General features: G+C 50.0%; 1 protein-coding gene and 1 long non-coding RNA gene across 3 annotated transcripts in view; one reads left to right on the top strand and one right to left on the bottom strand.

The window, feature by feature from the left end:
* Positions 1-24,550, top strand: part of LOC135404424 (class I histocompatibility antigen, F10 alpha chain-like) — a 538,949-nt gene that overhangs the window by 233,565 nt on the left and 280,834 nt on the right. The gene's annotated exons all lie outside the window — the stretch shown is intronic.
* On the bottom strand, positions 2,796-4,050 carry LOC135404507 (uncharacterized). The gene is made up of 3 exons (XR_010425697.1): positions 3,980-4,050; positions 3,671-3,771; positions 2,796-2,911 (listed from the first exon to the last, which is right to left on the bottom strand). It is a non-coding gene; the product is annotated as an uncharacterized LOC135404507 (long non-coding RNA).

The raw sequence follows: 24,550 nt of genomic DNA, 5'->3' as shown, positions 1-24,550 counted from the left end.
CAACAGACCGGAGCGGCCGCCGAAGCTGACTGAGCATGGCCCTGTCAGCTCTGTGGCAGCGTTGTGTGAGCTGGAGCTCAGCCATAGCCCAGCTCCTGCAGCCATTGGTCTCTCGCGGAACCTCCTGCCCCACAGGTGAGGACAGACCCTGAGCCCGAAAGCCCCAGGACGCACGGCGGGGACAGTTACAGCCCTTGCTCCCCTGCCCCTTCCTCTCCTCCTCCTCAGTCCTCTGAGCGCCCGACACCCCCCGACTGGCATGTGACCTCCAGCGTTTGCTCTTTCTCGCAGGATCAGCCAACCTCGGCCAACAGCCTGGGCAGAAGCAGCAGCCCTTGCCAGCTCCCTCTGCCCCAGCAGCAGGTATGGCAGTCCCATCTGCCTTGGCCCCTCGGCATTCCCTGCCCCCCAGCCCCTCCAGCCTCCAGGCCTGCCCTGGCTCCTCCAGCCCTGCCGGCACCTCCAGCAGCCACAGCACCCCTGTCCCCCTGCCAGCTGGGGCACCTTGGCTCAGCACGGCACGGCAAGCAGCCCTGGCATTGCCTGGGCCACCTCTGTTCAGGCAAGATGGTTTAGAGGATCTTGGGGCCGTCGCTGCCATTTTGCCGTCCCCTGTGCAACCCCATGGCTGTGGCACAGCAGCTCACCCCGCAGGGATGGTCCCTCACGCAAGCTCCCACTCAGTCTGTGTTCCGGGCCGGTTCAGCGGGTGCCCCAGGAGACTCTCCCAGCCCCGAGCCTCCCCCCCAGTCTGCCTTCTCCCCTGTGCACGTGTGCCAATGGCTCCGGGCAGTGACTGCTCCAACCCCCACCCGTATCTTCTGCTCGGCAGGGACACGGACTCAGCTGCCTCCACCAGCCCCCTTGGCAAGCAGCCATGGCATTGCTCCTCCATCAGGCAATGCCCTGGGGGGGGCCCGGGGCCGCAGGAAGCCCCTGGCCCCAGTCCCACCAGTGCGGGACACGCAGCACGGCTCAGCCAACCCCTCAGGGACGCTCCTGGGCAGTGGCAGCCCTCCAGACACCAGCGTCCCCATGGATGTGGACACCACCCCAGGTCTTGACATCAGTCTGGCCAGCGACGTCAGCATGGACGAGGACAGCCCGTCAGGCCGTGACCTCTCCTTGGCCAGCGACGTCAGCATGGATGAGGACAGCCCGTCAGGCCGTGACCTCCCCTTGGCCAGCGATGTCACCATCCCATGCTTGTCTGACGTGAATCTCTGGGGCGTGGAAACCCTCCTCTTCTTCTCTGAAGGGCGGTAGTCTGTGTGCTGCACAATCTCTACTTAATATTTGTTTTCTTAGCTTTAATATAATTGCTTCAACACTGCTTCCAAATACTGCACTATGTTTCTAGCTATAATTATCTACAAGGTGGAATAAATAACTCTGCTTAAAGTATTTTAGTATTTACTATTTTATTATTTTAATAATATTTATTATACTATTACTATCTATTGCTGAAGATATATAACATGTAATAATGTATTATAAAATATTACTTCTATATTATATTTCTATATATATTTCTATATTTCTATATATATTTCTATATATATATTCTATATTTCTATATATATTTCTATATTTCTATATTATATTTCTGTATATATTTCTATATTTCTATATCTATTTCTATATATATATTCTATATTTCTATATATATTTCTATATATTTATTCTATATTTCTATATATATTTCTATATTTCTAATGATATTTCTATATTATTGTAACTATCATCTACTTAGCTAAATCATTCACTCAGGTCTGAGAAGGCGTGTCGAAAACAAGGATGCCTTGGCTAATAAACGCAGTGCTAGTCTTCCGTTCTGCTTGAGCCAGGGCCATAATCCAACGCCATCATTGCCAGAGTGCCCTGAATGCTTGTCTGACGTGAATCTCTGGGGCGTGGAAAGCCTCCTCTTCTTCTCTGAAGGGCGGTAGTCTGTGTGCTGCCCAAACTGGCTGTGGCAATCACAGCCCCGCCATGTTGATCTTCTCTGCTCTCTCTGCCTCTGTCGGGTTTGGTCCCGAGCAGCCCGGAGCATGAGAGCCTGCTTGGAGCTGGCTTTGGAGGGCCCTGGAACTGCAGTATTCACTAAGACTTGGTCACAACGTGCAGGACTTGTTCTCTCCCTCTTTCTCTTCCGCAGTGAGCGGTCACAGTCTGTGTACTGCACAAACCGGCTGCCAAGGTTGTAAGTTCCCCGCACAGATCTGCTTGGCTCCCTCTGCCTCAGCAAGGTTTGCTCCTGAGCAGCCCTGGGAGCGGGAGCCCACCGGCAGATCCTCTTGGAAGGCCTTGCAGCTGTGCTATCCCTAGGACCACGGTCACGACTTGGAGGACCAGTTCTTCTCTCTGAAGCGTCCTCATAGTCTGTGGTGTCCCCAGAGCAGCTGCGGAGATCCCTGCCCCACAGAGGGAATCTGCTCCGGGACCGCTCCCTGCCAGTGTCCTTCATGCCCTGCCAAGAGAGCTGTGGAGAGTTCCTGCCCTTTTCTCCTGAAAGGATCAGAGCAGTGGGGAACCCCTACAAGTTCTGGGACAGGACAGTTTGGGGCCTCCAAAAGACTCTTTTGGAGGGCTACTAAGACCAAAAGGCCAGAGGCGCACAAAAGGGATGGATCCAGGTGGGATGCTTTGAGAGGGAGCAGCTTTGTGGCTGTGAAGAAAGGTGCGGTGTGTGAGGGACAAAAGAGAAATGCTGAGATCCCAGAAAGAAATCCACTCTTCCTCTGATGCCCTGACCCATGACCCCAAAGTTACCTTAGTCCTACCAGTCAGAGCCTGTGGTCCAACAGAGCCCGCCTGCTTGCTGCTGGCCACACACTGACTGAGGAAGGAAGGGGCATGTGATGGTGCCAGTGAGGAAGAAGCCCTTTCTCCAATTCTCAGATCAGAGCATCTGGAGAAAAACAAAAGAGTGATCTCAGTTTAGAGCTGTTGTTGCAACCTCCTCTGGGGTTCAGTCATTTTCTCAGAGAGGCTTCTATGACAGAGAGAAGACTTAACCAAGGACACTAATGGGAAACTCAGCTAGGGTCTTCCCACCAAGTTTGCCTCTGTCCCAACAAAAACCTCATCTCTATACCTCCCACAGCCTCCATTTCATAAATTCACAGACTTGTTTGGGTTGCAAGGGACCTTTAACTTTATCTTGTTCCACCCCGCTGTGGTGGGCAGGAACACCCTCCACTATTCCAAGGTTTCTCCAAGCCCTGTCCAACCTGGCCTTGAACACTTGCAGGGATGGGGCCCCCACAGATGCTGTGGCAACCCGTGCCAGTGTCTCAGCACCCTTACAGCAAAGAATTCCTTCCCAATATCTAATGTAAACCTGCCCTCTGTTAGCTGAAAACTGATAGCCTTCATCCTGTCACTACATTCCCTGACAAATGGTGCCTCCCCATCTTTCCTGGAGGTCCTCTTTAAGTCCTCTTATCTACAAGAGTCAACATCAGAGACCAGGCAAGTAGCAGATTCCATCCGGGCCGCAGCCTGAAGCCCAGTAAAGGACAGACACGGAGTAGTTCAGATTTGACAGCACTGAATGATGCAGGTAGTAATTTCATTTGATGAGAAAAACACTCCGGAAGGTGAGAAGCACAACTGCAAATGAGGCAAAGGAAATGTATTCTGAACATATTTGAATCCTGGTTATTACCTGGCATAGAACAGCAGGTAGGCTTGCTGCCTGAGAACTGTGTCAATGGAACACAGCTGCACAGATTCATCGTCCATCCGGTACCACAATCCATTGCTGGCCTGTAAAAAAAAGGCAAGGATCTCTCCATGGTTTCTCTCCAAAAACACAGGTAGGAAACTGCCAAACCGAGAGCATGTCAAAACAAATGCAGTCCAGCCACTAAGGAGGCCTTCTGCCCCAAAACTTTGGCTGTCAGTAACACTGACAAGAAAGTTTATCTTCCCCAGCACACATTTTTCCCCATTGGGAAGGAAGTTGCTCTTTTACCTTTGTGTAGCAGAAATAGTGTCCTCCATGACAGCTGACACCACTGTGCACCAGGACAGCATATAAGGAGTAGAGGAGTGCTTCTCCATCTGCCTGAGACATGTATGGGCGAAGATCCAAGTACTCCGGATACTCTACAACCTATGGAGAGACCAAGAGGGCTCAGAAATGACCCTGGTCTGTGACATGAAATAGCCTACCAAGGGCAGGGGCCAGTCCAGGGGTATCAATACATCTCTGGGGCTCATGAGCACTTGGTTTTCCATAAAGCAACATAACATCGTTTGGGTGGCAGGAAACCCTTCTCAGTCAAAGCAGCCCTATCAGAGCACAGTGCTTGCCTGTCTTCCCACAGGAACTTTCCACTCCCCAGAAGGGACCCCAAAAAACCCAACACAAGCAGCTTGTGACAAGCATACTGCTTTAGGAAATCTGCTTCTTGAAGAGAAAGCTGCACACCAATAGTGTACACACCTTGCTGATCTTGCCACCAGTGAAGCAGTCAAACCTCTTCAGACACACAGTGAGAACCTTGGGTGCACAGTGGACAGTGAACCTCTTAGTGGCGGCAACATTCTTCTCACACCTTGAAACCAAGCACAGAGCACAGCGCTGAAATGCACCCTATCTTCCACCAAGGCAGTCAGACAACCTTTCTTGTCTCCTGCATCCTTATGCTATTTAAAGGCAATTCGGTGCCATATTTCAAACAAACAAACAAACAAACAAACAAAGAAAAAACCCCAACCCCCCTCCCCCAAAAAACCAGACAAACAAAACTGTGTCTCATCAGTGTGCAGTAAACTTCCAGGAGAAGATGACTTCTGCTCAGTGACTTGTAGCCCCCTCACACAGAGTCTAGTGTTAATATGTTGTTAGTAATCATCTTACTTGCTACATTTAAAGCAGTTTTCCCCATCCAGGTGCTCAGGTGTTACAAAGTCCTCCAGAGCTGCAGTGAGGGATGAGGCTGCCTGGAGAATTGAGAAATTGGTGCACTGAGCTACAGCAAATGCCCTGGCCCAAACATTTTCCAGGAGCTGTGTAACAGGGAAGGGACTAAGTCAAGGGAAAAACACAGGTTCGAGAGATTCTGGTACGTGAATAAACCAAACACCGTTGCTAGTTGGCAAAAATAATAGCTATTTATTAGGAAAAGGTGGCCAACCAGGGAAAAGGGAGAAAACAAAACAGGCGCCTGGGGGAGAAGGATTGGGGCGGAGGAAAAAGTGCATAAAAGACCCTAGGAAGAAGGCTTCCCCCCCATACTCACCAAAGGTATCACCTGTAAACAAGTCTTACCCATCCTAACCAATAATGAAGTCTCTCTGCAGCAGCTGCGGGTTCATGGGGGGTGGCAGGCTCCCACTTCAAGCAGGCGTCCCCGCTGAAAGCAACTTGGTCCATCGTGAAGAGCCGGCCCCCCCCCAAGAAGCGTCTCTGCTTTTTATAAAGTTTTTTGAGAGCACCTGCCCCGGAGAGGTGTGGCCAGCACCGCCCCGTCAGGGCTCTGAATCCCACCCCTTCTCTTATGTAAGTGCACCCCTCCTGCACGTGCGTGAGCACCTTGGAAAGTCCCCCACGCAGGCGCAGTGATTTGAGTGGGGTCTTCCCAAATGAGTCTGTGGGCTTACTTCATCACCCTCCTCATCACTTTGTCCTCCAACTGCCCCTGACGAGCAATTGACCAATCACAACAGACCAATTAAAACAGTTTACACAGAAGCTCTCCCTCCAAGGCCAAGTTCACTGCTTTATCAGAAGACTTGGCAGGAGAAAGCATAAACTAACTGCAGGTGGCTAGGGCCAAACACAGACCAAAAAGTAACATCCCAACTTCGTCCCGATACAGAGCTGACAAGAAAACCCCTGTAGCTGATGCTGAGGAGACCCACCATGAATCTGCAAGCTGTATCCAGAAGGAGCCAGAAAGAGAGTGTAGTGCTGAACATTTCCCCTGTCCCAGAGGTTCTCGGGGCAATCAAGAGCTCCCTCTCTCTATCACCTGCCACTGAGCTACTGATGTTATGTAGGGTCATCAGTAGTGAAAACAATCCAACCCATCAGCCTGGAAGCCAGACAGGTGTTGAAGGAGGGCAAAGGAAAGAAGGATGAGGCTATGTCAAGGGTGCAGAGCGCATAATGGGTGCTTGTCCAGCTTCAAGCCAGCACCTACAGAGAGACCAGTGCCATGGCCTCTGCAGGAGGACAACATCCGTTCCCCTTCCCATCCACCACCAAGACCTCTTGTGTTCACAGTATATGCTTTCAGGACAAATGTGTGGACTCTGAAAAGCCTTGCCATGTCTTGAAGCACAACTGCAAAACCTCTTACTTTGATATCCAAGGGGACATCCAGGAAGGCCTCATAGGAATCAGAAATGGCTTTGCAGCTGAAGCAGATGACTGGAAGGAAAAATCAAAATGCCGAGCAATGGTGAGCTGAACGATGGTACTGCTTTGTGCTCATTGTACCTGTGCTGCTAGTCCCAGGGCCAGCTGTTGGGCACAGGCAGACAGAAGGGCACAGGCAGTGCCAAGGAGAGCAGTAGCTGTAGAAACATACCTCTGGATCTCAGAAAGCCTCCAAATATTTGATGGACAATGGTAGTAGATTGAGATGATATGTCCAAGCTGGAAACAAGTCGTAAGACAGAGCATTACTTCCTCCAAGCCCCGGCTGTAGGTTTTCCTTGATGAGGCCACATCAAGGAGTCCAAAGGGCTCAGAACTTTGTAAAGGTAACTTGCTTGTGCTTACTCGTTGCTTGCACTCAGACAAGCTCTCTGCATGGCATTGACAGTACAGCATAAGAAGTCATGGGCATCTTCCTCCCTGCCAAGCTGAAAATGTTCTCCTATGACTAAGAAACAGGAAGTTAGTAGTTGTCTCCTACAGGAAGGGAAGAAAACCTGTCAAAGAACCTGAAATCACATACATCTGAAAACCCTGAGAACAGCCCAAGGCAGGATGGCACTGACTGAATGCAGGACCTTGTTAACATGCGCTTCCATGATGCACATCATGCAGAAGCCTTGTTGGCGACCTGAGGAGGGAGGGAGAGAAGGTCCTCTGGTTAGCAAAATATCCCTAGTGGTGGAATACTCCTCTTCTTCCACTCCCACTCCAGTGCAATATGCCACTCCTCCCAGTGTTTCAACAAGCACGGGACGTTTTAGTGCGTAGAAAATGTTCTTCAGAGGAATGCTAAACTGAGGTTTTAACTTGCAGGAATAGAGACCCAGAGCTAGAAAGATGTGCCTTCATGAAGAATAAGACAGCTGGATAGGACAGGTGGCTCCTGAGTGTACAAAGAACACAAGTTCTGGGGCTGACAAAGGGCTGCTTTTCTCCTAAATCAAATTTCAGGTTCTGGGAATCCTTGGGATTTGATGAACAGATTCACAGGGAGATGTCCCTAAGAGTACTCACAGGCCTGGCTGTGCTCCCGGGAGAACAGATAGTTGGCCAGCGGCGGGGTGTATGTCAGGCATTGCAGGACAGCATTAAGGAAGCATGTGTTGCCCACATTGAGGAGTCCTGCTCCAGCACTCTGTCTTTGCTGCCAGACCATGCAAATCTTCTCTGGGGGAAAGAGGATCCTTTGTGGCGGAGTCATTCCCTCGGCAATGACTGCAGGGAAATTCCATTTGGAAAGAGATGAAATGAGGCACAAAGGCATATTTAAACAGTGAGGTCTCTACAGGAGCACTCAGGACCATCTGCTTCAACTGCCAACCCAACAACATCAGGGGAAGCTTAAACAGTGCCATTTAAATTTACTGTTTTGGAAAAATCCATTCCCCTGTTTACGTTGCTGAGAGTCCAACAAACCCACAATCTGATTTCTGGGCCGCAGGCTACTTCCTTTCTCAGTAGAGCTCTAGACTGGATTATCAGTGAAGCCATCCCTTTTCCTGATTGTAACTTGTTGAAAACAAGTAAATACTGAGCACGGAAGGTAACCCAAAGGATGGCAGACCTCTCTACGAGCAATGGCAGCTTTCCAAGTCTTGTACCTAGTGTCAGAGGAGCGACAAAAGGTGTTTTCCTGGGTCTAATTGTAAACACGGGGGTCAGTTTGACTGCTCTCAGGAAACATCCCAGAGATCACTCTAGGTTGTGAGCACATCATTCTGGGATTTGACCCCCAGCCATGTCAGTTGTCTGTGGCAGTTCACAAAGTCCAAACCTGCTGGTGAAGCTATTACTCACAGGAGTCGTTCCCTGCTGTGGCCATTGCCTCTCTCAGGAAGAGAGTGCAATGCTTTAGATGACCAAGGATGTCTTTCTCTCCAGAAAGAGAACAGCACCAATCCCGTCACCTAGTTGCAAAGAAATTACTGTAGCTCACCGAAAGTATCAAAACTCTAAATAAACGCAGAACGGCATCCCCCACCAAGTCTTTCAGTGGTGCTCGTAACTGCTGCTGAGCTGCAGCTCACGCCCTTATGATCAGGCGCGGGGCACCAACTCACAGCGGGTTCAAAGGCCCTTTTGAAATGCTCCAATGGACGTTACCTTCTCTGAAGAGGCCCTGCTGCTCTCCTGACACTGCTTCAGCAACAGAGCCCTCTGGCTTTCCCACCTCCTAGGAGTGACCGTCTTTCAGCCACTACTTTAACTGCTGCCTTTGCTGCTCTCCTTTTTCTGCCTCCCTCCCTCCCACAGCAATCAAGGTGGGCTGAGCCCATCCCCTCAGACTACAGTCACCTCCCTGCTTACCTATCCTAGGCTATGGAAAAAAAACCAAGAATCAGCAAACTGGAATTCTAGCCTAGGTCATACCTGGCCAGCCTATAAAAGTTGTAACAGCTCAGCCTACAGCTAGGAAGGTATAAATCAGCCTATACTTTTATCCCATATACCCTGCTCTATGATCTGGGCCAAAAGTCAAAGCATTACCTTTGAAAGAGGAGGAAAGTTGAGGAGAAATGGTCAGTCAACAATAAACCATCCAACAAAGGCAGGCACACAAGTAGCAAAGGAAGGAGCTGAGTTATCCCGAAGGCCAACTCTGTCCAACTGATTTTCGTTGGCGCACTCCTCAGGATACCGGATGGGTGCCACATCTCTGCCCCTTTGTGACATGGGGTCACATGGAACCACATGGAACCCCATGGAACCACATGGTTCTTGGGCACAGGAACCCACATGGCACGTCCGCCAGGTGGAAGCCACTGGACCTCCCCCCGTGCTGGTGGCAAAGGGCTCGTCATCCTCTGACAGAGCTCCCACACCTTCCCTGAGCCACACGGCCTGAGGAGTAAAAGCCTGCTCAGGGCTGTAACTGAGCCAGGTCACAGCTTTTCTGGCCCCCAAGACGCTGAGGGTTTCACTGCCACTTCTATCAGGGAGACTCTTAGCAAAGCACCTGGACTCTTATGGGTTCATTTCCAATTAATTTCATCTGCCCCCAGGGTACAACCATGGGCTGACCCTGAACTGGGACTGCCAAAGGAACCCTTCAGAGGCTGCGCTGGGAGGACCTTGGCTGGCTGCTGGCCCCCGCCCAGCTGCTGTCTTGTCCTCAAGCTCTGAAAACGTTCCGGGATGGCTTTTTAGCAGCTTCACATTTACTCCTGCCGCTAGGGTTGGTTAGGTTTTGATCAGCCGCAGCTTTAGCCAGACTCCCACTCTGGATGGTGAGGGCACGCGCGTGTTAGGCGGAGCTATCCCCTGCACGTCCGGCGCCGAAATAAACAAATACCGGCTTAATAGCACCTGTGGCTGTTGAGTTTTACTACTGTTGCCTTTTCCTGGCATCAATGGATAGAGACAGTTTTGTCCCTGCTGCACTTGGCCTATGTTGTTTTGGGCTGGTTGGAAATCATAAAACTTTTCTAATTTTTTTAGTGTTCCTAATTAACTTTTTGATTAGTTGTTTTTAACACACATCATAGGCGGTGCGTTCAGCCTTAAATCAACTTTAGCCAGCATGGAGTAAAAATTGTCCTATTTATCCCGACAGTTTCAGAGGTGTTTAGCAACAGGCAGTCCTCTGGACACCTGGTGGAACCTCTGCTCAGCAGGCAGATAGTGTTTCTCATGCGCCAAGGATGCAGCTGGTTGTTATTTAACAACACTTGACCTGGCTGGTTTGGCCCCTGCCTGGAATGGGGAATCAAGTTTTACTCAGTTCTTCTCAGGACAGGTGGTTTCACTCCTGCCCAGCTCAGCACAGTTCATATGGCTCCTGCTCCACTCCGAGGTGTTTCTTCTTTTAGACTTGGGGCATCCAGCTCGGGCATGACTTTGCTTGGATGGCTTTTTTCATCACGTCTTGCAGCAGCTGGTTTTATCCCTGTCAGCCTTGGGGAGGCTCCTTGTATCCCTTACCCAGACAAAGGATCTGCATTTACTCCTGCATTACACCTCTCAGGTGACCTTTTTATGCCCCTGCCCTAACCTGATGTCCAGGTCCTGTATTACCGTCCCCCCAGCAGCACTTCAGGAGCTCTCTGATGAAGACAATCAACAATGGCACTCGTGAACAGTGCCTCTGCTCCTGCCTCCTGCTCATATGGGGGCATTTTAGGACATAAACAGCTGTGCTCTGTGACCCAGCTGGTCCTACATGAGTCCCCTTTGCCCTCATCGTCAGTCCCTGAAGGTCCAGTGCGCCAGGAAGACCCCTTCTCCCCCTCCCTATCAGCCTTCCCATTTCCAGGCCCCAGGCCGACTCCTTTGCTCCTCACAGGCCTTGCAGGTCACAGGCACCTGCCTGCCAGGCTGGGATGGCCTCACAGCAGCACAGGGCAGCACAGCAGCACACAGAGCCCCATCTTAATACCAAACAGACTCTTCTCCCCTGAAAGGGCCACTCCTGTTCTGTTAACGTGTTTCAAGTCTAGATTAAGATTGTTATATTGACATGACAAACCAAGGATTAGGATGTGCCCTGGCCTGCAGAGTGATCAGGTCCAGGTGATCAGGCATCCTAAGCTGAGCTGTGCTGTACAATTCGGTGCTAAAGGGCTTACAAAATCTTGCTATGCTGGTGCTGCTTATAGAAATCTTGTGCTACTCAAATCATGGTATTCTGGGCTATAGCGATCATACCATGATGTTAAAAAAAATGAAGCTTTAATTGTAACTATGTGTCATGGTTTGAGATAGCCCCAAAAAATCCAATTCCCTAGCTCCATCCCCCTCCCACATCTCAACCTAATGTGAGATGGGCTTTTCCAGACAAAACACACCAGACTCAAAGTGGGGGAAAGGGAATATATTACAATGACTGTACAAATAAATATAACATCACATTATACACATGATCACAACTATCTCTACCATGACATATAGTATTTACAATGGACCAGATCTCTTCTCCCCTCCAAATAAAAGTCCAGGAGGGAAAGAAGGACAGATCCCTTCCAGTCCTTAAGCAGCAGCATCTTCTGAGGCAGCAGTCTGTCTGTCTTCTCCACATGCAGCAGCTGACAGCTGGATTTCTACCAGCACTCACATGGGAGGTATCCAAACTCTCCCTCGGCCCCCTTGACACAGGCAAAGGGGTCTTCCGTGGGCTTCGTAACCCCAGACAAGGTCGTTTCACCACGTCATATCACGAGACACAGGGGGGTCTTCGTGACGGTCTGGTATCTCTTGCAGGGCCTCTGTGCCCTGTCTCTCAGGCTGCCACCGTGGCAGCAGTGCAAGGGGAGGGAGCCAAGGTCAACTCCCCCTGCATTCCATCTGGCCGTCCCGGTCCAGCTCCGGGACGCTCTTTTGAGCTTCTTAGCTCCTCTCTCTCCAGTGCTGCATGTCTAAAACTTTTCTCCTTAATAGGAGTCCATGTCCCTCTTCTCCAAGAGGGTCTCCAAGGGAGTTTTGGGGAATCTGGTACAGTCTTACCCCCAGAACTCTGTCTCTGCTGCTGGCTCTCTTTTTTTCCCAGCTCTCCTTCCAGGAGTCCTTTCTCTGGTGCTGCATGTTGCTTCTGCTGCTCCTTCAGTTCAGGTCCTTATCTCTGGCTCTCTGCCACCGTTTCTCTGGTCAGCGTCGGCTGCTGCTCTGCGTCCATGGAGAAAACATCTCCCGGCATAACTCCAGGCACCTAGCCCAGCTTTATGCTGTTCCAGGTCCCTGCAGCCCCCCAGCCAAGGGCTGGGAGGCCCCAGAGGGCCGAAGGGGCTCAGAGCCCCTTCCTCGTGGCTCTACAACATGGCCACCACTCCTACAACAACCAAAACTACAACTCATCTCTTCCGGTCTGGTTGTGATATGTTTACATTTTTGCAGGAGCGCCCATTGGGCAGAACTTCAAAATTTCCAAGGGTTTCCACCCCTTGGGGTCTACCACTTTTCTTTAGCCTCTGGGGGAAAACAAAGTCCAAACCACGACACTATGACTCAGTGCCGTCATCATTCTGCCAAGGATATCCTGATGAACCCGTCTGTCACCGCAGTGTCAGGTGATAGCCCTGACCAAAAGGGGACAGGGGGAGGTGCAGAACAACTGTCCATAAGTGTCCCTTGGCTCAGGGGATATGCAGGGCAGCAGGGATGCGTGCTGGTCCCCTTTCCTCCTTTCCCCTTCCAGGTGACACTGGCCAAGGCCCCAGCACCTGCTGCCACGAGCTGTACACAGCTCCCCTGATGTTCAAGGTCTGACAAGCTTAATAAAACAGCTCCCACCAGAGGTTTGGTCTGATCCCCCTGATCTGAGGGGAAACCGTGTCTATGGGGGAGGAAGGCATGCTTTCTGCACCTCTTTTTTGTACCTCATCAAAACCACTTCAAGATTTGGACAAAAATCAAAGGATAAGCGACCAAGAAGGCTCCTGATAGCCTTAAACAAAGCAGATGTTGGGTCCTGATTGCTCCCTTTGGGCTAGAATAGTCCCATTCCCTGTCAGAAAACTGCCTGAAGCCAGACACAGTCCCATGGAGAGCTCAGCCCTGCACTTGGCCACTGGAGCTGTTCTACAGCTGACGCCGCCTGACAGGGTGGCAACAGAGCCCCTCTGCTCCCTGTAGCTCAAAGCTAGTGGGCTCTGGGCACAAAGGGGTGAGGCCAGGAATGGGCGGGGGAATCCAGAGCAAGGGGCTACGGGGATCGTGTCGCTACTCTGAAGGGGACCTTCCATGGGCAGTCAACGGTATTTATTTCGGAGCGGGCCGTAGGGGTGCGTGGGGAGAGCTCTCGACTCTGCAGTTCCTCACGTGTCTGACAGGGCGTCTTGGGAGGCACTGCAGTTCCCCCAGCTGCTCCAGATGCATAGCACTGAGATTTCCTTCTTTCCTTCCCTTCTTCCCTCCCCAGGGTCTCCTGTGGTGTTCTTCTGGCATTGGGTGTAGCAGGAGCCACCCCCAGGGCTCCACATGGGGCAGGCTGGGTTGTGGCAGTCTAAAAATGTGTAATTAATAAGGAAATTGTAGATTTTGCATATAAGTTGTTGTATTGTATTGTACTGTGCGTATGTTCTGTCCTTTCATTGGTTGATACTTGACGCAGTACCGTGTAGGGTTATGTTCAGCCCCTATCTCCTATGATTGGTTGTAATTTGCATGCTCCGCCTAAACCCCATCTTCTGTTCCAGTGCCTTCCTTACCCACGTTATTTAAGGCTGGAGCCATTTTGCGCAGTGCTTTTTGTGCCCTTTTGTTCCTCCCTTTAAGCAGTTCAGTTGTCCCGCTACTTTTATAACAAAATCGCCTTACCAGCTGCACCCAGAAAAGTTGGGGAGGTCTTTATTCAAGCGCTGACCTCCGCACTGGGTGGTACCTGCTACTCCTCAGGTGATTGGACAGAGCCATTCGTTGGTGTGAGTTTGGCATTCCCCACCCAAACTGCTACAGGAGTGCCAAGCTATTCTGAGGAACGGGCAGTTGTTACGAAGACTTGACTGGAGCCCTGCTTAGAGGGGCTGGGAGAGGTCCAGCAGCATGGAGTGAGCCTGGCCAGTGCAGAGGGGCCCCGAGCAGGAGATGAAATCTCTTGCAGAGAGGCGCCACTTGCCACAACAGCAAACGGGGAAATCTTCCTCTCCCTTCAGGTCAGAGGTAGAAGTGGATGTGATCAGTGGTGTTCAATCCCCCTGCAATGTGGAGGTGGAGATCCAAACAACCTATAAACAGACTGGCTCGAGCAAGGGAAGGCTGGGATGCTGCGACAATTATTGTGGCATGGTACTAAGGCAGGCCTGGTAAATCCAGATCAGATGCTCTGGCACCTCTGTTAGGAGGCAAAGTCATCCCAAGGGCTGGAGGCTTCTGCCCAGATGATGTCAGGAGGGGCTGCACTCACTGGTGTCTCTGAAGGTGTGAATCTCTCTGGGATTCTCCTGGTTCTTGTGCCATTTCCCAAACAACATGGGCAGGAGGAGGGCTTTGCTGTCGCTTGTGGGAGAAACCTGCCTCTGGCTTTAGAGTGTTTTGAGAAAGTCCAGGTCAGACCTGCTTCATTTTCTAATGAGGGAAGTTGTCTTCCTCCATAGGCTGAAAAGGCCAGGAGCAAGTTACCATGTGTGTACATTCCCATACTTTCCTTTTGCTGTGCAGAGGGGCTTTGGTCCCGTGGAAGTGCATGGGGCAGAGGACAGGGGACCTTGGGATCAGGTGGCAATCTTGGCTACTGGAATGTTTCAGGATTCTTGTCTGCAAGCTGCAGTTGAGTGCGTCGTATCACTACTGAACCAGAGATGCTCCCCTGCCGCTCCCATCAAGTGGACTTGCTTTTGGGGGTCTTGTATTTCTTTCTTATTGTCTTTCACGAATCCAGGGAAGAATGTGTGCGATTTTCTGGTTCTTCCCCTCACCTAATCCCCTAGCTGCTTTTTGGAAGGCCTCTTGCAGAACCTGATCCTGAAGCAGTGCTTTCAGGGTTACCCAGGGACTCTGAGAAACTGGAGGGGGAGAGATCACAGATTCAGTGCTGCTTGTGGTCAGGGACTAACGGAATGGCAAGCAGCTGGCTCCCTGGAGAGAGATATCCCATTTCTAGCTAAATGAAGCTAAATCTCTTATCCACAAACTTGTGATTCAAGTCCAGGCAGTTCTGTCTAGACTGGCCAATGGGGCTGATGATGCCTGAGACCAAATCTTCCTTCCTGGGGCATTTCAAAAGAGCCAGCCATACTGAAATCAGGAGCTTTTCTACATGTGCTTGATGAGCTCAGCTGCCTCAACATCTGTAAGTTTTCTTTTTTCAGACCCCATTGACGATGTGCATGGTGACCTCCTGGGATCCCATGGCAAAATGAACCTTCTTTGCCCCTGCGAGTGTGGCATCTTCACCTTGCACTCCCTTCCTGGAGCAGTAGGTGCTGGCACAGCAGCCCTTCATCTCCAAGGAGTCCCCAGGGTTGTGAGGGGGGATGAAGCTAGGTGGACAGCAGATCGCAGTCAGAGGCCATGGAACAGGTTGGACATGAGCTTGGGGAGACCAAGTGAAGTTCATCCCATATTAAAAGCCTCTATGGCCCATGAGGAGACAGCGAATCTCCCTCTGGAGAGCCTAGGTCAGGAATATACCCGCATCCATCATCCTAACGTCTCTGCATCTTGTTTGCAGACAAACCTCCTGTTAAAACTGCCAGAGCTTCCAAGCTGACTGCAGGCAGCAGTTGTAGAGCCCACGGCACCAGCTCCTAGGTCAGCAAGGAGTGCCTTTCAGATGCTGTCTCTCTCCCTTGTAGATCTCTTTGTGCTGCCCCAGTCTTTCTGATCTGCCTCATCCTTGACTTCTCCACCCTGCTCCCTGCCATTGCTTGAGAAGGAGTTATCTGCAATGCCTTTGGGCACCGGGAGCCCAGAGACTGAAGCTTTGCAGCAAGAGCCCCAGGCCTGTACAGCAGCTGTAAATTTCCCTTGTAAGAGCACTCTCATCTTTCAGCCCAGTGTTTATTTAGCCTCATTGTCTATGTTGTACAATGTGGCTGCTTCAGAGAGCCCCTGTGGTCCTTCCACCTCTCTCTGCCTGGCCTGGCTGTCCTCAGGGCATCTTGCCAAGCTCTAGTGTGGTGCTGCTGACCCCTGGGCTGGTGTCATATATCTTTTCTAGAAGATGATTTTTTTCAGCAAACGCCCTGTGGAGGACAGCAAAGCTGCAGAGATGAGCCCACATGTCAGGAGAGAGCCTGGCTGTCCCAAGAGCTGGTGCTGATGGGGGCCAAAACTGCCCCTGGTCTCACCCCATCCCAGTCAGCAGTGGGCTATCAGGATTGAACTGTGAAGTTTGTTAACTCCTCGGCAGCATCCCTGTGGGGTGGGGAAGACAGGGCAGGGGAGCGGCTGGATGGTGAGAGAAGGGCTTCCAGGTGTTCTGGATGAGATGTAGCAAAGCCATGGGGGCCATGTGCTGCTGCAGCCCAGCCTTCCTGGGTGCACTTCAGGAAAAGTGTTCTAAGAAAGACCTTCCCTCAAAGCAATGGCCTTGGGTTTTCTGGCTGCTTTTCCCAGAGGAAGCAGCATGTCAGCAAAGGAATCAAAGCTCAGGGGATTTCCAGTGAGAAGGACACTGGGAGGAGTTGGGTATGTATTCTTCCATCCCATAAAATGAGAACAAATGGGCCGGAGTGAGAGGTGAGGGATTTCCAAAGTCTGCTCATCTCTGATGTCTCCCCTCCCTGGCATGGAGGGATCCAGTGCCTCCGGTGCAGACCCGAAAGCTGTGCTGCACATCCGGAAGGTGATTGTCCTGCTTCTGGTCAGGACAGTGTTAATTTGGGCAGTATCCAGGAGGGGGCACAGCCAGGACATAGAGGTTATTCCTCATTTTGTCAAGGATGGGGGAAGGGGTCTCTTCCAGGTTGTGTGCGTGGTGGCAAAGTTGGGCACCAACTGGTGAGCAATCACGTGTGAGTCATTTGCCTCCCTTGTACACTCTGTTATTAGGATTGTTTCTGTTACTGTTCTGTTGTTGCACTGTTTTCTTATTTCATTGCCGTTTCCAGTAAGTTGTTCTTATCTCAGCCTGCGATCTTTACCTTTTGTGCCTCCAATTGTCCCGTCCAGCCTGCCTCAGGATGGAGGGGGAGTGGGAAGGAAAGGAGGAGTGGGAAGTGAGCGAGTGGCGCGCGATTTGCATGGTTTCAGTGAGAACACTAAATTATGGAACACCCGTCTTAAACACATCATCGTGGCTGGGCTTCTCGAACGAAGATTTCAGAAGGCTCTATCCACATTTGTTACAAGCACGCTGGTGGCTTAGGAGGCCAATGCGAGATAGACATATCCGATTGCAAAAGGCACAGCAGAAAGACTCCCTCGGTGGTGTATTCTGCAAGACATGATTCTTTCTGCCTTGTCTTTTCTCCTCGAGAGTGATTCTGCGTGCGTTCTCAAAGGAAACAGCAGCGTTAGAGATGGTGTGTCTCCAGGCCTCCCGATTTGAGGCCAGAGTAGACCAGTTCTGTTGATTGATATGGCCGAGGCTGAGATGTTTGTAGCTATAATTGTCTACAACGTGGAATAAATAACTCTGCTTAAAGTATTTTAGTATTTACTATTTTATTATTTTAATAATATTTATTATACTATTACCATCTATAGATGCTGTGTCTCCAGGCCTCCTCATTTGAGGCCAGAGTAGACCAGTTATGTAATTGATATGGCCAAGGCTGAGATGTTGTGTCAGGGAGTCCTTGTATCTTTTCTTCGGGGTCCTCTCTTGCGGCTACCGGTGGAAGTTCACTGTAAAGCAAGATCTTAGGGAGGGGGTGTTTGGTCCTTCATCCTGGAGACTTGTCCTGCCCAGCTCAGCTGTGTTCTCAGCAACGTGGCCTCAATACTTGTGACTGCTGCTTGTTCTAGAACAGATGGATTGGTCACATAATCTGACCAGTGGATGTTTAGGATTGTACGGAGGCAGCGTTGATGGAAGCGTTCCAGGAGTCGCAGGTGGTGGCTGTAGATGACCCATGATCCGAAACCATATAAGAGAGTAGACAGCACAATGGCTCTGTAAACACTGACCTTGGTACTTCAAGTCTTTATTTTGCCAAACTCTTTTATGAAGCTTTCTGAAGGCACTATGTGCCTTTGCTAACCTGTTGTCTGTCTCCCCGTCAATCTTATCATCCAAGGAGATGAGGCTACCTAGGTGATTAAAGTGCTGGACTTATTTGAGCTCTGATTGGCCACTGGTGATATGGGGATGATGGAAGACTTCCTGAGGTACAGGTTGATAGAGAACTTCTGTCTGACTTCCAGCCCAAAGAGCTCAGCAGCCTCAGCAAAGCAGGATGTTAAACGCTGCAGAGCTGCTTCTGTGTGAGCGACGAGGGCGGCGTCATCAGCATAAAGCAGCTCCCGGACAAGATGGTTTAAGGTCTTGGTGTGGGCCTTCAGTCGCCTTAGGTTGAAAGGGCTTCCATCAGTATGGTATCAAATGTAGATACCATCCTGATCATCGAGGTCTGCCATGGCCCTTTGGAGCATCCTGCTGAAAAAGACTGTGAATAGGGTTGGAGCGAGAACGCAGCCGTGTTTTACACCGTTCTTTTTTAGAAAGGGCTCAGAAAGTGCATTGCCATATCTGACTTGGCCGTGCTGATCCTCATGGAGTGAGATAATCATTTTAAGGAACTTGGGGGGACAACCTAAATGTTCCAAAATCTGCCATAGGCCTTTTCTGCTCACAGTATCAAAAGCCTTGTTGAGGTCAACAAAGGTTACATAGAGACCCTTGTTCTGTTCCCTGCACTTCTCTTGCAGTTGTCTGAGAACAAACACCATGTCTGTGGTACTCCTGTTGACTCTGAAGCCACACCGACTTTCAGGTAGAATTCCTTCTGCTATAGTGGGTATTAGTCTGTTCAAGAGTATTCTTACCAGGATTTTGCCAGCAATGGAGAGCAGAATAATACCACGGTAATTTGAGCAATCTAGTTCGCCTAGTTCCCAATGGCATACCACAAATTCGTGACATTTGGCATGGAGTGCAAGGCCCCCATGTTTCCAGACTTCAGGGGGAATTCCATCAACCCCAGCTGCCTTGCCGATTTTCGCCTGCTGTATGGCCTTGAGGGTTTCTCCTAAAGTGGGAGCAGTATCCGATTTGTATTTCACCGCTTACTGTGTGATGGACTGAATTGCTGAGTCTTGGACTACACAGTTGGTACTGAAAAAAGTCTGAAAGTGTTCAGATCATTGATTCAGAATGGAGGTTTTATCTGTTAGAAGTGTTTGACCATCAGCACTGAGTACCGGGCTTTGGACCTGGTATGCAGGCCCATATGCTGTTTTCAGAGCCTCACAGAATCCTTTGTGATCACCCGTATCTGCGTATAATTGAATTTTTTCAGCTAGATCAATCCACCACTTGTTCTGGATATCACAGAGTTTCTGTTGGAGCTTGCTGCATGCAAGACGAAAAGCTGTTTTCTTGCATGACAGGACGGCAGTGCAAGGTGTGTTGGTGGGCAATTCGCTTCAGAGAACAGAGCAGAGCTGTTTACATCCTAAAATGCCCCCATATGAGCAGGAGGCAGGAGCAGAGGCACTGTTCACGAGTACCATTGTTGATTGTCTTCATCAGAGAGCTCCTGAAGTGCTGCTGGGAGGACGGTAATACAGGACCCAGACATCAGGTTAGGGCAGGGGCATAAAAAGGTCACCTGAGAGGTGTAATGCAGGAGTAAATGCAGATCCTTTGTCTGGGTAAGGGATACAAGGAGCCTCCCCAAGGCTGACAGGGATAAAACCAGCTGCTGCAAGACGTGATGAAAAAAGCCATCCAAGCAAAGTCATGCCCGAGCTGGATGCCCCAAGTCTAAAAGAAGAAACACCTCGGAGTGGAGCAGGAGCCATATGAACTGTGCTGAGCTGGGCAGGAGTGAAACCACCTGTCCTGAGAAGAACTGAGTAAAACTTGATGCCCCATTCCAGGCAGGGGCCAAACCAGCCAGGTCAAGTGTTGTTAAATAACAACCAGCTGCATCCTTGGCGCATGAGAAACACTATCTGCCTGCTGAGCAGAGGTTACACCAGGTGTCCAGAGGACTGCCTGTTGCTAAACACCTCTGAAACTGTCGGGATAAATAGGACCCTCTAACAAATTGGCTTTTTAGTGTTAGAAAGCAAGGGATTACTTTTATTTGCAGCCCTGCGTGTGCATGTGGCTGACAAAAATCCTGCCTCCATACTGACAGCAAGACATCGCTTTTCACCTATTTATACAGATTTGGCAAACAAAGGAATTAATGTTCATTGCTTCCAAATTACATCACTCACTCCCTTTCATTAATTAGTATTCTATGTGGGATTGGTTATTAATTTCTCACTTTCTACTGTAATAACTTCATATCTTTAATCTTTTTTGTATATTTTCCCTCCCCTAGGGATTTTCTGACACAAATGCTGAGCCTTTGTTAGTCTTCTTCTTTAGCTGCTGGTTTCTGCAGAAGGTCCTTGTAGTCCATAAATCTTGTGTTCCAGATCTCCTCCTTCAACAGGACATCTTTCTCTGACAGGCTTTCTCCACTGAAGCATAACAGGGTTAACTTCAACAAAACTTACAGTTTTAGTACTTTTCCCAGGCTGTGTTCTCCCAAAGGAGCTTATGACAATTTTTACTCCATGCTGGCTAAAGTTGATTTAAGGCTGAACGCACCGCCTATGATGTGTGTTAAAAACAACTAATCAAAAAGTTAATTAGGAACACTAAAAAAATTAGAAAAGTTTTATGATTTCCAACAAGCCCAAAACAACATAGGCCAAGTGCAGCAGGGACAAAACTGTCTCTATCCATTGATGCCAGGAAAAGGCAACAGTAGTAAAACTCAACAGCCACAGGTGCTATTAAGCCGGTATTTGTTTATTTCGGCCCCGGACGTGCAGGGGATAGCTCCGCCTAACACGCGCGTGCCCTCACCATCCAGAGTGGGGGTCTGGCTAAAGCTGCGGCTGATCAAAACCTAACCAACCCTAGCGGCAGGAGTAAATGTGAAGCTGCTAAAAAGCCATCCAGGAACGTTTTCAGAGCTTGAGGACAAGACAGCAGCTGGGCGGGGGCCAGCAGCCAGCCAAGGTCCTCCCAGCGCAGCCTCTGAAGGGTTCCTTTGGCAGTCCCAGTTCAGGGTCAGCCCATGGTTGTACCCTGGGGGCAGATGAAATTAATTGGAAATGAACCCATAAGAGTCCAGGTGCTTTGCTAAGAGTCTCCCTGATAGAAGTGGCAGTGAAACCCTCAGCGTCTCGGGGGCCAGAAAAGCTGTGACCTGGCTCAGTCACAGCCCTGAGCAGGCTTTTACTCCTCAGGCCGTGTGGCTCAGGGAAGGTGTGGGAGCTCTGTCAGAGGATGACGAGCCCTTTGCCACCAGCACGGGGGGAGGTCCAGTGGCTTCCACCTGGCGGACGTGCCATGTGGGTTCCTGTGCCCAAGAACCATGTGGTTCCATGGGGTTCCATGGGGTTCCATGTGGTTCCATGTGACCCCATGTCACAAAGGGGCAGAGATGTGGCACCCATCCGGTATCCTGAGGAGCGCGCCAACGAAAATCAGTTGGACAGAGTTGGCCTTCGGGATAACTCAGCTCCTTCCTTTGCTACTTGTGTGCCTGCCTTTTTTGGATGGTTTATTGTTTACTGACCATTTCTCCTCAACTTTGATCCTCTTTCAAAGGTAATGCTTTGACTTTTGGCCCAGATCATAGAGCAGGGTATATGGGATAAAAGTATAGGCTGATTTATACCTTCCTAGCTGTAGGCTGAGCTGTTACAACTTTTATAGGCTGGCCAGGTATGACCTAGGCTAGAATTCCAGTTTGCTGATTCTTGGGTTTTTTTCCATAGCCTAGGATAGGTAAGCAGGGAGGTGACTGTAGTCTGAGGGGATGGGCTCAGCCCACCTTGATTGCTGTGGGAGGGAGGGAGGCAGAAAAAGGAGAGCAGCAAAGGCAGCAGTTAAAGTAGTGGCTGAAAGACGGTCACTCCTAGGAGGTGGGAAAGCCAGAGGGCTCTGTTGCTGAAGCAGTGTCAGGAGAGCAGCAGGGCCTCTTCAGAGAAGGTAACGTACATGGGAGCATTTCAAAAGGGCCTTTGAACCCGCTGTGAGTTGGTGCCCCGCGCCTGATCATAAGGGCGTGAGCTGCAGCTCAGCAGCAGTTACGAGCACCACAGAAAGACTTGGTGGGGGATGCCGTTCTGCGTTTATTTAGAGTTTTGATACTTTCGGTGAGCTACAGTAATTTCTTTGCAACTAGGTGACGGGATTGGTGCTGTTCTCTTTCTGGAGAGAAAGACATCCTTGGTCATCTAAAGCATTGCACTCTCTTCCTGAGAGAGGCAATGGCCACAGCAGGGAACGACTCCTGTGAGTAATAGCTTCACCAGCAGCTTTGGACTTTGTGAACTGCCACAGACAACTGACATGGCTGGTGGTCAAATCCCAGAATGATGTGCTCACAACCTAGAGTGATCTCTGGGATGTTTCCTGAGAGCAGTCAAACTGACCCCCGTGTTTACAATTAGACCCAGGAAAACACCTTTTGTCGCTCCTCTGACACTAGGTACAAGACTTGGAAAGCTGCCATTGCTCGTAGAGAGGTCTGCCATCCTTTGGGTTACCTTCCATGCTCAGTATTTACTTGTTTTCAGCAAGTTACAATCAGGAAAAGGGATGGCTTCACTGATAATCCAGTCTAGAACTCTACTGAGAAAGGAAGGTAGCCTGCGGCCCAGAAATCAGATTGTGGGTTTGTTGGACTCTCAGCAACGTAAACAGGGGAATGGATTTTTCCAAAACAGTAAATTTAAATGGCACTGTTTAAGCTTCCCCTGATGTTGTTGGGTTGGCAGTTGAAGCAGATGGTCCTGAGTGCTCCTGTAGAGACCTCACTGTTTAAATATGCCTTTGTGCCTCATTTCATCTCTTTCCAAATGGAATTTCCCTGCAGTCATTGCCGAGGGAATGACTCCGCCACAAAGGATCCTCTTTCCCCCAGAGAAGATTTGCATGGTCTGGCAGCAAAGACAGAGTGCTGGAGCAGGACTCCTCAATGTGGGCAACACATGCTTCCTTAATGCTGTCCTGCAATGCCTGACATACACCCCGCCGCTGGCCAACTATCTGTTCTCCCGGGAGCACAGCCAGGCCTGTGAGTACTCTTAGGGACATCTCCCTGTGAATCTGTTCATCAAATCCCAAGGATTCCCAGAACCTGAAATTTGATTTAGGAGAAAAGCAGCCTTTTGTCAGCCCCAGAACTTGTGTTCTTTGTACACTCAGGAGCCACCTGTCCTATCCAGCTGTCTTATTCTTCATGAAGGCACATCTTTCTAGCTCTGGGTCTCTATTCCTGCAAGTTAAAACCTCAGTTTAGCATTCCTCTGAAGAACATTTTCTATGCACTAAAACGTCCCGTGCTTGTTGAAACACTGGGAGGAGTGGCATATTGCACTGGAGTGGGAGTGGAAGAAGAGGAGTATTCCACCACTAGGGATATTTTGCTAACCAGAGGACCTTCTCTCCCTCCCTCCTCAGGTCGCCAACAAGGCTTCTGCATGATGTGCATCATGGAAGCGCATGTTAACAAGGTCCTGCGTTCAGTCAGTGCCATCCTGCCTTGGGCTGTTCTCAGGGTTTTCAGATGTATGTGATTTCAGGTTCTTTGACAGGTTTTCTTCCCTTCCTGTAGGAGACAACTACTAACTTCCTGTTTCTTAGTCATAGGAGAACATTTTCAGCTTGGCAGGGAGGAAGATGCCCATGACTTCTTATGCTGTACTGTCAATGCCATGCAGAGAGCTTGTCTGAGTGCAAGCAACGAGTAAGCACAAGCAAGTTACCTTTACAAAGTTCTGAGCCCTTTGGACTCCTTGATGTGGCCTCATCAAGGAAAACCTACAGCCGGGGCTTGGAGGAAGTAATGCTCTGTCTTACGACTTGTTTCCAGCTTGGACATATCATCTCAATCTACTACCATTGTCCATCAAATATTTGGAGGCTTTCTGAGATCCAGAGGTATGTTTCTACAACTGCTGCTCTCCTTGGCACTGCCTGTGCCCTTCTGTCTGCCTGTGCCCAACAGCTGGCCCTGGGACTAGCAGGACAGGTACAATGAGCACAAAGCAGTACCATCGTTCAGCTCACCATTGCTCGGCATTTTGATTTTTCCTTCCAGTCATCTGCTTCAGCTGCAAAGCCATTTCTGATTCCTATGAGGCCTTCCTGGATGTCCCCTTGGATATCAAAGTAAGAGGTTTTGCAGTTGTGCTTCAAGACATGGCAAGGCTTTTCCGAGTCAACACATTTGTCCTGAAAGCATATACTGTGAACACAAGAGGTCTTGGTGGTGGATGGGAAGGGGAAGGGATGTTGTCCTCCTGCAGAGGCCATGGCACTGGTCTCTCTGTAGGTGCTGGCTTGAAGCTGGACAAGCACCCATTATGCGCTCTGCACCCTTGACATAGCCTCATCCTTCTTTCCTTTGCCCTCCTTCAACACCTGTCTGGCTTCCAGGCTGATGGGTTGGATTGTTTTCACTACTGATGACCCTACATAACATCAGTAGCTCAATGGCAGGTGATACAGAGAGGGAGCTCTTGATTGCCCCTGAGAACCTCTGGGACAGGGGAAATGTTCAGCACCACACTCTCTTTCTGGCTCCTTCTGGATACAGCTTG

This window comes from Pseudopipra pipra, chromosome W (genome assembly GCF_036250125.1).
Source record: "Pseudopipra pipra isolate bDixPip1 chromosome W, bDixPip1.hap1, whole genome shotgun sequence".
In the NCBI taxonomy this organism is placed as follows: Eukaryota; Metazoa; Chordata; class Aves; order Passeriformes; family Pipridae; genus Pseudopipra; species Pseudopipra pipra.
Note: the sequence above shows the minus strand (reverse complement) of the source record. Positions and strands in the feature narration are given on the sequence as shown.